The 11,513-nt window shown below is 45.0% G+C and overlaps 1 protein-coding gene across 1 annotated transcript in view; it reads right to left on the reverse strand.

The window, feature by feature from the left end:
- Positions 1 to 2,105, reverse strand: part of LOC136445803 (uncharacterized) — a 38,374-nt gene extending 36,269 nt beyond the window's left edge. Inside the window, exon 1 of the mRNA XM_066443944.1 lies at positions 1,663 to 2,105. The gene's annotated coding sequence lies outside the window, so the exon portion shown is untranslated. The remainder of the gene's footprint in view (positions 1 to 1,662) is intronic.
- Positions 2,106 to 11,513: the final 9,408 nt, after the last annotated feature.

Genomic DNA, 11,513 nt, shown 5'->3' on the forward strand with positions numbered 1-11,513 from the left:
TGACTAATAAACTGGTGGACGTACCAACTAATAAGTATCTAATACCAGCTCAGAAAAGGACAAGAAATAGCCATGCCTTTAAGTATCAGACTTTCCAACCGAGGATTGATGTGTTTAAAAATTCGTATTTTCCTAGAACGATCGTAGAGTGGAACTCGTTACAACCAAGTACAGTGGAAGCATCCTCATTAGATAGCTTTAAACAATGCATGCAGTTAGATATGCGAAGGTTAGACGTGACAGGTCGTTCGGTGTAACATAACCAGCTGCTGTCGCGCCGCGTGCCTGCGAAGCTGGTGTGTTACGCCGAATGGCGGTTATACCGGCTATATAGATACAGATACAACCTGCAAGTCTTCGAATTCAAAACCACTGTTCACCGCTATCTCCTAGCATATTCATCTCCATATTTCGTCAACTGAGTCCCTAGAAGTGGTCAAGTATGGCCTTGCATTCAGCAAAAAGTGCGCCACGAATACCTGTGACAAAGACGCTTTGGTCAAGCAAAGTTTCAAATTATGTACTTTTTTCGTCAGTTATGTAGTGCACTAGAGTTATGAAATAGTTCCATATATCACTATGATATTTCTAGTTAGTCGAAATAGAAAATATTCATTATTCGTCGTTTTAATAGTCTTCGCAAAACCGATTTGAGAAATCAATTTAAGCGTTTTTAACGTTTTACAAAAGTTCGATTCAAGACGGACCAGACTTGCTAATGCGGCAACCTGCTGATATCGGGACAATGCATTAAATAAACACATGGGACGGACGTACAGAACAATCAACGTCGCGCTACCTCCTTTAGACAGTAGAAATGGTCAGCCCCTTTTAGCTAATGAGAGTAGCAATAAACAGAAAAGTGTTCCATTCATTCAAGGTCTCGTCATCTCGCAAAGGGAATAGAACCCTGGACCTTTGGTACTCAGTCCAACCTCCACTCGTCTAGATGCTTATATTTTACAGATGTGGAAGCCGCAGCGCGAGGAAAAACACCACTTTTTAAACCAAAGAAAACAAGACTTTTCCCTTCACAAAGCCCGCTAACAATCGACCAATTGTGAGAAAAGAGGACGAAAGGGAAATCCGCTTATTTGGATTAACTGAAAAGAGGAAAAACAATTAGGGAAGGCAAACCACGGGGGGAGGGGGCAAATACTAAATACGACCATTATTCTTGAGCCTTCAGTCACAATCATTAAGATACTAGAACTTCTTCTAGTCCTCATTCAAATATGCTCTGATGTAAAAAAAAACACGACCAGATTCAAAGCTACAAACGTCCCCAACCTCCATTAACATTAACCCGCCGAGTTGAATAAATCCACCACGTTGCAAAACAATAGGTTTGAGAGATCTCTAGTACAGCACCCCCTAGGTATGCACCTACACACAGTTTAGATATACAGGAGTGCATTATACTGGGGGACGTTGGCTTGGAGATCTGTTTGGACGTATCTTTTCAGGGTGGCGGAATCATGTACCCTGCTAGATCTAAAGAAAAAAGATAATCTTACTTGAGCGAAAAAAGAGAATCACAATCATTAACGTACTTCTTTGGTCCTCATTCATATATGCTCTGATGTAGAAGAAGAGACACACGGCCAGATTCAAGGCTACATACGTCCCAAATAAAGATCTGAAGAAAAGCGAGAATCTTACCTTAGTAAGGACACCGCCCGGCAAGTGTACCGAACACGAGGTAACGTTGCGCTACAGAGTTGGCCTTGACTCAGAGGGGAAGTCGCAGTGGGAGGACTGCTACACGCTCACACGATCCCCGATCTATTTTCCAGCACTGACGGACACCCGATTATAAAGGCTCGCTCCTACCTCACGTGGGTAACCCAAAACTGTGGCAGCTTTCCAGACTTCTGCTTTGTGATGCCCGCTTCTGGAACGACGCCCTTGTGGACCTGCTGACGAAACCTTACGGTATAAAACAAACCCGAGACTGTTTTTACAGGTTTGATCGCTGGAGAACACCCAAGTACCCTGGCTCAACAAAACACCGGAGTGTGATTTGTCTGCGTCAGGAAAAAATGTTGGTAACGGCTGGGAGCACGGTGGGTTGTGAGCGGCTGGGATGCGCGGTGGTGACGGGTTCTGAGGGCCGGGCTCAGGGAGTGTCCTGGTTGGTGCAGCCGGTGCTGAACTAGCGGCCTAGACTCCATCTCAATTTCTCGACATACAGTGCGCACGTCAATGTCATTCTAATGCTTAGGTCACATTCCCAAGCCGGGGCCCGGCCGGGGTGTCGGCGAAAACGAAAAATTAAAAAATGCATATAAGAAAAATACACAATTTGTAGTTAGGAGTAATTTTTAACGTTTTTTGTCCTTAGTTGTCTTTTATATAATATTTTTCGTTCCCGCCAGCTGCCCGACCGGGCCCCGGATTGGAAATGTGACCTAAGCATAAGCGGGGACAACGGGTGTCTTCTTTTGTTATGTCAAATGTTATCTCTCTGGATATCTGGATAAATTTGTAAACGGTCAGACGTTTTAGGTAGCATCTACCCCTACCATTTGCGATGCTACGTTGTCCCTGACGAAAGGTAGTGTCCATCTATCTGTCTGTCTGTTTGTTTGTTTGTTTGTTTGTTTGTAAAAATGTCAGTACTTATTTCTTCCCCCCTTCCTACAGCATTGTATCGACGGATGTGTGTGTGTGTGTGTGTGTGTCTGCCTGTCTGTATATGTGTGTGTGTGTGTGTGTGTGTGTGTGTTTGTATGTATGTATGTATGTGTGTGTGTGTACACACGCACGAGCGTCTGTGTGTCTCTGACCATCCCTCCCTCTCGAGCTCTGTCTGTGTTCGTCTGTCTGTCTGTGTTTACATCCCCACCAATACCCCCTGCAGCATTGTGCCGACGGGTGCACCAGAACCTCTCTGACCTACTTAGCCCCACCAGAGCCGTAATAAACATTACCCCTGGGGTAGCGGTATCTAATTAGCGACCTCTTTAAATAAGGCTTAACTACCCACAAGCCGATTACATCCCTCAAAACTGCCAAATTAAGTCTCAATCAAGGGAGTGTTCTTTCTTGTAAAAACGATGGTACAAGTCATTCTTGTTTCTTTCACTGTAACTTTATGTTAATTAACTGTTTTCACGGTCACTTCTGTACCATGAACTTATCATCACCGTGAAAAACCTGTTGTAATTATTCATGATCCCTTCACTTGCCACCACCGTGAAGTTAAAGTTCAGTGAAAATGTCCATTTTCCTTACACCGTGAAGTTTTGCTACCTTGAAGATAAAGTGAATTACAGTTCTCTCCAAGCAGATCTTCCGTTTGCAAAATCCTTATGTCGGTCAAGACATGTCGACAGTACCCATGGACTACTCTCCAAGCAGAGGTTGGTGGAGAAGATTGTGACCTTTTTTATGCCCCGTTTTCTGTCGTCACTCTCCATCTTGGTGGAGACTCAGAGTGCAGACAGAAAACGGGTCATATGATAAAAAGGTCACAATCTTGAGAAACTTGAGAGCTTGAGAAACGTTACGATTTTTCTTTTCTACATCTACTTGGAGATTAGAACAAGATAACATCTGTGTGAAAAAAGATTACGTACTTGCCATCCGCAGCGCCACTGAGAAATCGTTACCCGATCGGTGTGTCGAGTTGGAGAGTGGCTAATATTCTTCACACTAAACGATATAAACCAGCGCTAGGGCAAGCAAACTGTTAAGTGTATAGAATGGCTTTCCCCAAACTGTCTGGAAGTTTTCATATACATCTTCAGGAATTTTGTATTGATGTATTACATATAAAGGACCACAGGAAGAATAGGTAAGAGAAATGCCAAGCTCATTGTGGATCTAAATAAAGTCAAACGAAGAAGCTTCGGGCTTTATGGGGTTTCTCAAATTCGGGCAGCCCCCCTCCCCTTCTCAGAATTTGTGTTACCACTTTGTTTAATCTATTTCACCAGGTTCACAGCCAGTACCCATCTCTGAGTAATGAGGCTGATGTAACTTGCTCGAGGCACCTCCTTGAACACGGGACCCCATTTTACGTCTCTTCCGAAAGATTGCGTCTTGAAAATTCATGAAGTAACCATTTTTGGGTACTCCTAATGACAGGACAGTTCAGTTTACCCCAGTCCTTACCAAATGTTGATGGTCTGCAGGGAAATAGCTCCATCTATAAACATCCCTGCAGTTGAAGATGACGTTCTGCCGAAGACATCAACGCCGCGACCTTCACCGTGTTTTGGTAGGACGCGGAAGAAGTGGTTTAAAGAGACGGCGCTGACTGACAGAGTTAGGTTACACGGTAGAGGGTGCACCAAACATGTTTTCGTGCCGGGGATGTCGACAACGTGCTGCCAAACACACGGTGAAAGATACACGACGGTTGTAAAGAATGCTGACTTCGTTTGTGGTAGGCACCATCATGTAATTCTTGCTTGTTGTTCTTTATAGAATTTGTTTTAAAGTATGTTGATAATACTTCAAAGATGAAATATCGGGATGAACTCTATCCGGTATCAAACGCACACATGCTAACTTCGTTTTGGGAGTTCGCCATTATTATGTAACTCGTGTTACCTTCGCCAAGATACATAGATCTATCGGGTGGAGGAAGGGGGCATGTGGCTTCCCTGGCCAAGAAGGCTATGTTTCGTCAGCGTTCGTGTCTGTGTCTGTGTCTGTCCGTCCATCCGTATGTGTACAAGATAGCTCGACAATGCCTGGATGGATTGTCTTGATATCTGGTATGTGGGTAGGTCTTCATGACACCTCGAAATTATTGGATGTTGGGCTCCCTAGCGGCTTGTTTGTCACATGTTCAACTTGTTCAAATGTAAGTTTTGCAAGTGATTTAGTAAAAAAAATCGATCTAAGGCCACACCAACTTAATTTTATGGATGACATCCGCGCGCGCATTGATTTTCGCCCGTTCTCAAAAAAAAAAAAAAAAAATCACCTCCGAAGAGGCTCCGAAACTTGTAGACTCATTCTGTGGCAAAGGGGCAGCATTGAGCCGGCTTGTCGTAATACACTATATACACTCACATCCCCACAAGCGGAATTCTGTACAAAGTCGGCTGATTATGTATTGATTGATACATAATCTAGTGGAAAATAACACCGCCCTCTAGATTTTAGGACTCCTTTAAACCACGAAAAGATTCGCTTCCAGCTGAGACACCTTTAGAATGTGCGCTTAAATGCATTACTTTAAATTGTATATTGCATTGTCTCTAGTATTTTATTGTTGTATTTCAATGTAATTGTAATGTTAAGTGGTCCGCAACATCAGCTTGGCTGCCTGGCGCTCCACTATGTATTGTCTTGTCGCAATTTTTAACAAAGAGTATAAAGAAACTAGGCATCATCCACGTTAAAAGTACTTTGATATGAGTTAATTCCAACAAATAAAGACTAGTTTGTCTGTTACACTGTGTTCTGTGGTTTAATTTGCAGTACCAGCTATGTAGTCCTCCAGTTTATCATCTTTTTTTTTTTGCTTGATTTTTTATTTTTTCGCCAATTAAGTTGGTGTGGCCTAACCAGAAGAAAATTTCCAGGCATTCTTGACCCATTACAGTAATGTCTATAATCTAATATATATCGTTTCTCAAGGTCTAACTCAGAGGGGGGGGGGGGTGCTGTAGAATTCCTTGGGGGCATGTTGGCTCTGGAGCCGTGGAGCTGGCCTCTGTCATGTATGCAAGCCCTGGAAATAGTCTGGTATTAACCTAGGCTAGAAAAAGAAGAGAGAAAAAAACGGTATCTCCAAGACCAGCGGGAGGCGTGACTCTATTTACGGCAGGTTTCGGCGGTAGGGGTTCGGCTTGCATGGGGGTGGGGTTGCTGAAGAATTTCTTGAAGGCATATTGGCCCTGGAGCCGAAGAGCTGGCCTCTGTAGGCCCTAGACAGTCTGACATCCAGGCTATATACGGTATCTCCAGGACCCCCTAAATGATCCTCACTCCCGACCGCATCCACTGCCCCTTGTCTCCGAACATGTGTCCCGGCGGGGACTCCGGCGGGAGGCGTGACTCTATTTACGGCAGGTTTCGGCGGTAGGGGTTCGGCTGGCATGTGGGTGGGGCTGCTGTAGAATTTCTTGAATGCATGCTGGCCTCTGTAGGCCCTGGAAACAGTCTGGTAACCAGGCTAGCTACGGTATCTCCAGGAACCCCTAGATGATCCTCCCTCCCGACCGCGTCCACTGCCCCTTGTCTCCGAACATGTGTCCCGGCGGGAACTCCAGCGGGAGGCGTGACTCTATTTGCGGCAGGTTTCGGCGGTAGGGGTTCGGCTGACATGGGGGTGGGGCTGCTGTAAAATTTCTTGAAGGCATATTGGCCCTGGAGCCGAGGAGCTGGCCTCTTTAGGCCCTGGAAATAGTCTGGTATCCAGGCTAGATACGGTACCTCCAGGACCCCCTAGATGATCCTCGCTCCCGACCGCGTCCACTGCCCCTTGTCTCCGAACATGTGTCCCGGCGGGGTCTCCAGCGGGAGGCGTGACTCTATTTACGGCAGGTTTCGGCGGTAGGGGTTCGGCGCGGCTGGCGATCACCGGGGTTTAATTTCACCTAATACTCCTCGTGCTGCGACCCCGCAGGTCGCGCGGCCTTTGAAGAAGTCCGTGTCGAATAATCAAGTCGTTAAGGCGCGAGATTACCCGGTGTAGAGTGCGCCCTGTCTCCGCTTACATACCTTTTAACCTTAATCAAATGTGCAACCGTGACACATATATCTTCATGAGCTAATAAGGATATCGTTAGGTCTCGCAACCTTAAGGCATTGAGCCACCTTGGGAGAATCTATCAATTTCGAAACTGACCGCAGCTAGATTTGCTTTCGTAAGGTAGATGCCATCTTGTTCTACTACACTAGCCTGGGTGCCATTCGATTACTACCGGGGCTTCTACACTAGCTTAGCCTGGGTGCCAGACCACCGCGCTCCTGGCGCTAATCCTTCGGCCGGGGAAGCAACTCACGCCGCCGCCACAGATAGCACACGGCCCACTAATTACCTCTAGCGCGATAGTAATCAGGGTTCGGCTGCCAAGCGCTCCCGGGTGCCAACTCTATCCTTACTACTAGATCTTCCCCGCCCAAAAGGGATTATCATCGCATCGCGCGAAAGGTCTGGTATCCAGGCTAACACTAGCTACTCGTTTAAGCCACCCTGGGCACCTCTATCAATTTCGAAACGGACCGCAGCCAGATTTGTAGGAATGAAATCCCGGAGAGCCTGGCGACAGATCCCGCACACCGAGCCGTCGTCTTCGTACGAAGAATCGGACAAATCTGTTCCAGAATTTTGCCACATTTTTTCACTGGAGAGCTCCACTGCTGCGAGACTTTGAACACGGAAGAAAGTGGATGTACTGGTGCCGGTTCGACAACTCTGCGCGCAAGCTGCTTACTTTGCACAGGTCATTATTGGACAGGTGGACACCAAAATCTTAGAAATCTTTTTTCAGGTCAGCAGTCTGTATGATCAAGGAGGATACAGCCCTTCAAAAATCGTCTTCAAAATCACAAAACTTCTAAAAAATCCACTTGAAGTCTGTGCCGTCTTTCATTTGGGGTTAATACAATGAAACTAACGCTGGCTCCCAGGTGAGATGCTATAGAATTCAGGACCACTTCGCACACTAATGTCAATCATTTCTTCACACGGGAGTCGAGCACCGCGGCCGCTGAAAGGGGACTGATGATGTATTGTTTCAGTAATGAGAAACAAAATTTCCGCGAACTTGAAGCATTTCCAGTACAATATGTCAACGATCACTAAAGTTACTAACAGAATCATAGGGTTTATATCATCTTGTCGAAAGAGGACCGCTTGTAAGAGTGATGAGCTAACCTGTGTAATATTGTCTAGCGTTAGGTGCCCCACCTAGCGGATGTGAAAGGAGGTGATTCAAAACCACCAGTTAAAGTTAACTGGGACACTCGAGATCCGATTCACATGTGTAAATCTCGTATCGGAATAATAATTAAGCAAGGTAGTAATTTTCATTAAAATACGTATCGTTGGTTAAACTATTATCAATTAAACAAACAGGTTTGTCTGTCTATAAGAGTTAGCATTGTTTTGTGTGAAAAACAGACCCGAGATAAATGAGTAAAACAAACGGTCAATAACTTTAATACGAGGATATTTTGTATACTTACCATAACTACCAGAAGAATACATTGCACAAACAGCCGACCTTAAAAAGATACAATTTGAAAGATTTTGGAGTCCAGCTTTCCACGGACTAGAATTAGGATGTGGGCGTACAGTGGTCGAACCGGTGCCAGTGCTTAACCTTCTCAGTGTACAGAATCGTGCAGCAGTGGAGCTGCTGACCTAAAAAAAACAATCTCTAAGATTTTGGAGTCCACCTCTACAAGGACTATAAGTAAAGTCCGGCACACACAGTAACTGCTGGCGCGTTGGGCAGAGTTGTCAAACCGGTACCAGTACAACCAATTAGTTCCGTGTACAGAGGCTCGCAAAGACTGAGCTCACTGAAAAATGTGGCAAAATTCTGGAACTGATTTGTCCGATTCTTCGTACGAGGATGACGGCTCGGTGTGCGGGATCTGTCGCCAGGCTCTCCGGGAACCCAGGACGCTGTCCTGCCGACACGTCTTCTGCGGAACCTGCCTAGATGACCTGGTCCGCAGACAGTCGTCGCTGATCTGTCCGATCTGCGATTCCCCCGCGACGCAGTCAGGCATAAAGTATATCGTTCGACAACCGGGGAAGGCAATTGTCAGCCCGAGCCTTGCCCAGGCCGGTGCAGAACGGCAGAAAAGTATCTCAAAGTGCTCGGAACATCCCCAGAAGCGGCTAGCATCATTAGAGATAGCATCGAAGGAAAGCGTGCAGACGACACATGTGAAACGGGTTGATTCAAAACAAAGAACCGAAGACTTTCTGAAGAATCTTGACATTGTGGAGAATTCAGTGACAGAAAACCATCTTCAAACGAAACAAAGCATCAACGACGAGTACGAGGTCTTGAGCCAGAAGCTCCTCAATCGTCGAGATGTTCTTCTCCGAGAGGTTGAGGACAACCTGGAACACAACATGGGGGCTATCGCCCGGGAACGGGGAATCGCGCAAAATCAGCTGGAAGAGCTCAACAAGGCTCAAGCTCAAGCTATCAATGGAAAGAAAGAGAAGCGCACAGACAAGAGCAGAAGCAACATAGCGATCCCTGTTCTGCTGCAACCTTCCACTACAAGATTCGAAGCCATTGACGCCCATCCCGAGAGTTTCTGCATCGGACATGTCATAATCCACGAACAGGACCAAGGAAGTGAAGATGGCGATGTGGAGATTTACAAGGCCGATGAAGACGTAGGATGTTTCGATGCTTTAACCGATAGCTTTAGCTCCGCTTTGTCTAATATCAAGCCGTGGCAGTGGCGAATGCCATCAAATCTTTAGGCAGGCATTGCATCATGTATTGGTAAATGTTTCGTTATTTCCCAGTTTTGATTTTGTTTTTCATTGTAGATATACTGTATGGCTTAAATTGCTACGTCCGTCGATTAATTGTCGCTTTACTCTATTTTCTGGCGTGCATAAGGACAGGTTGTTATATACTGGTCCGACGGGTCCACAATTGGTTTAATTGATTACTCTCCAAGCAGTGGAGTGAGTTCGGCTGGTTTTTGACGTGTTTTAGGCGTTTTTTTCTTTGTTTTCTTGTTGTTCAATTTGGTTTGGGAAACAAACAAAAAAAACGGGACAAAATAGAAAGCCAAACAAAGACGCCTAAAACACGTCAAAAACCAGCCAGACCCACTTCTCTGCTTGGAGAGTAATAATTCACGACGCCAAGCACTACAGTATAATTAGCCTGTCAAAAATGCCATGCATCTGCAAGATTCGCCATAAATAATCCTTCTCGAACCAGGAAGTTTCTCTCGATTGACGACTTGTTCTACGACTGCGTTACGCAATCTCTGCCGCCAGGATTCAGACACTTAGCGAAATGTTCCATTAAAGGAGGTGCTTGTTGGGAACAAAAGAAAAGAAAATGTCGGTGAATAGCGCTGGGGTGGAACAATTATCCCAGGTCTCTATTCCCACGTGCACTCACATGTACAAAGAAGCAAGTAGAAATGGACTCTACTCGGTTCGTTTAGTACAACGCTCTGCTATGTATTTTTAAGTCTTGTAATGTTGTCTGTATTGTTGTCTATACATGTAACATGCGATAGATGACCTGTATCTAGTCCTTTTACTCCAGGCAAGAGCGTACAAATTACAAATCATTCATAATGATTTGAATAACCAGAATGTTGATGGGTAATTATATTGTAGCAGCTGAATTTGGCGTGTTGAACAGACGAACACTTAAATTCAACCTGGCGCAAATTATGTCAAATGAGCAGAATGTAACGTTATATACGCGTATTCAGGAATGTATTTAGGTACGGTGCTTAACATCTACTAACATAATTCTACCATGGTACATAATTCTGCCACCCTGAAAAGATAGGTCCAAACAGTTCTCCAACCCAACGTCCCCAGTATAATGCACTCCTGTATAGCTAAAATGTGTATACTAGGGGTCGCTGCACTAGAGATATCTCAAACCCACTGTTTTTCAAAGTGGCGGATTTGACAATGTATGTAACCTGGCGGATTAATATTAATTGAGGTAAATCATAGTGGAAAATGGCGTGTTTTCGGTTACAATACGGACCCAAGCAAAGACAGGGCCGACTTTTTGTAATGAATGTTGAAACAGTGTTGTTGTCTATAGAAATATTGTTGTCTATATAACATCCCTTTCCATCAGATGCTGACTGCTAAGCAACGAAACGTGTTACAGATTGCTCAACTAACTTTATAAAGAACAATTTTTGACATCTTCTGCGTTTTGTTGTTTTTTAAATTATATTCTTACATCTTACTAGCCTCTACCAGGCTTCAGACTAGAGGTGGCTGGAAAAAGTAGAAATGGCCAGATAGATAACATGCAAGAGGAGTAAGTCCACCATAGGGGTACAGTTTACCCAATTTCTACTCTTTCCAGCCGCCTCTGGAGCCTGGTAGAGGCTAACACCTTGCACCATATTCCAATTATGAAACCAAGGGTTACACAAATCCACTTTGGTCACTGTATGGTCACTTAGTGGGGGTGTCCCTGTGGTGAAGTGGTCTGCGCTTCTGTCTCTCACCACATCTGGTTCAAATTACTTGGACCAGAAGGACTGGGGTTCAAGCCCCGGGTAGGACACCTCTGGACAAGAGGCGCATTGAGTCATACCTAAGACTTTATAAAAATGGTACATACTTCTGAAACAGTATGGAAGTTAAACACACTTCACTGCCAGTAGACTAGCCCCCTGCTACAGTGATTGCACCACAGTGTGGCACAGGGCTATGAAATGGAGATGGGCACCGCCTTATATATCAATAATGGTGTTGGAGGATTTTAACTTTTAACTAATGGTCACTTAGTGATCACCATCTAGTAAAAAGGGGACTGAAGGCAAATTTCTTTGTGACTGTGAGACCGCCACTC

Source organism: Branchiostoma lanceolatum, chromosome 12 (assembly GCF_035083965.1).
Source record: "Branchiostoma lanceolatum isolate klBraLanc5 chromosome 12, klBraLanc5.hap2, whole genome shotgun sequence".
NCBI lineage: Eukaryota > Metazoa > Chordata > Leptocardii > Amphioxiformes > Branchiostomatidae > Branchiostoma > Branchiostoma lanceolatum.